Here is a 2,124-nt window from a genome sequence, read left to right on the forward strand (position 1 = left end):
GTTCCATAAAGCTAAATCCATCGGTGACCTACTCTCATTTGTCAACCACCAGTGAGCTCTCACCTTTGAGAAATTTAGTGAATGCAATGTTTTTGCCTTCGATATCAGCAAAGACTTTCAACCATATGTCATAATTAAAATACGTGCTTCATTGTGTCTCATCTCATGGATCAGTAGCTTCTTATCAGATTGGGTGCTTGCTATTCCTTAATCAACTCTGGCATGCTCTGGTATTCAGTTTTATCCCCCACTTTTTTTTCTTCTCGACATCAGTGACCTACTTACTGTTACTTCCTATTATACTTTTATCCTTCATTCTCCCTCAACCTTCTCCATCCATGCAACATTTACATACAAGCTAAACATCACAATATTCCTTGAACAGTGACCTCAAAGCATCCTCCAATAGTGCTGTATCAATTTTGTTTCTTTTAACAAGGAAACGCAAACACTATTCATATCATGAGAACATTATTGTACCACACACTCTTTAAACACATGCAGCATGCAACTAAAGCGTTCACGATCACTTCAAATGTTAGGCCTCACTATCTCTTAAGGGTTTCTCCTGATGAAAGCACATCTTTAACTGAGCTAGGACTACATTGCAGTGACAAGCCCTTTTCTTCAGAGCTAAGAGATACTTCATCCCCCAGGTGAGTTCCATAATGAACTATTTTTTGTTCCCATATCTGGAAACATCCTAGACTGTATCTAGAAAACAGCCATCTAGCTGATGGCCAATAGACACAAGCCCAGAGGTGTACTGTCTGCTCCCTGTCTAACTTTGACCCCTGCTTCTGAGAACTGACTGGTCTCACGGCACATTTACTGAAGCATTCCTAACCCACTCATCTCTCTCCTCATCACCCTTGTCGTATCCATCTCCCCAGGCCCTGCTCTAACTATATCCAATCCTTCATTGTCACTACCTACTGGAACTCCCACCTTGCTCGTGTCTTTGCTGTAGATGTTGAATAGCAATAGCCCAAGAGGAACATAAATGGCATGAATCCCACCAGCTCCAGAATGCTTGTAAGCAGCCTCTTTCTCTAGACCCAACAAATAAAAAAAATAAAACACTTGTCCATACCAGTTCAGTTTTCCCTCTTATACATTACAGCTGTTTTACAAAGCACTTTTTTTGTCTCAGCACACTTGTACTCCATCATTCATACATAATGACATTACTGATATTACACATCCAATGGAATATACTCAATTCGCTAGACATTTTTCTATTTTTCATTTTATGGCCGCAGACCATTTACCTATGAATTGATTTGATTGTCCAACATCCACTTGCATAAATGGAGATGAGCTGCTAGATATTATTCGGCGCCAACTCTCCTTCAAGTAACATCCTATGTCTTAAATTCAGTTCTTGACACAGTACATCTGAACAAATGAATATCTTTGATCAAGGCTGAATTGGGACCACACATTAACAATAGTTTTAAAGATTTTTCAGTATGTGAAAATTTATATTTTTTTCACAAGCTTGTCATGTCAGAATTTGCAACCTTTTAAGTTCTCATCTCATCTTCTTCACCCATATATTCCTGGGAGGGTCATGGGTGGAGAGTCCTCAAGCATACCTTCTGTTGGGTTTTGTTAAAAGTAACCGTCTCCAGTTGATTTGGCTGAATCCCCAAGTGACAACAACCAAGCTTATGGATGTTATCCAACTTTCTTGTTTGCAGACTACCCCTGAGTCTCTTGCTGTGTTCAGCATTTCTTTTCTGGGTCATTCTTACCACAATGTCAGAGCTGTGAGCTCTCAACTCAGGTAAACGTAGTGGCTCTATTTGGAGCACCTCTCTGAACTCCGAGCTATGCACTCTATCAACTAATGTTACTTTAAAGAACCTTTGGAGGAACATCATTTTTTGCTTGTATTTGTCATTGATAAGGTCGTGAATAGTGACAAAAAGACTCGACAGAGTAAACTAACAATTGATTAATTGTTCAATCAACACATTAAACAGACCATTGAATAGTCAGTTGGTAAAATAAAGAAGTTTTATTGAACTATCCCTGTGGGATAGCAAGTCAACTGTCTGGAACTGTATAAAGGCACATGCACACTGTTGATGAGGGACAATGTGGCGTGCGCAGGCACTT

The sequence above is a fragment of the Octopus bimaculoides genome, chromosome 7 (genome assembly GCF_046866305.1).
Source record: "Octopus bimaculoides isolate indiv1 chromosome 7, ASM4686630v1, whole genome shotgun sequence".
NCBI lineage: Eukaryota > Metazoa > Mollusca > Cephalopoda > Octopoda > Octopodidae > Octopus > Octopus bimaculoides.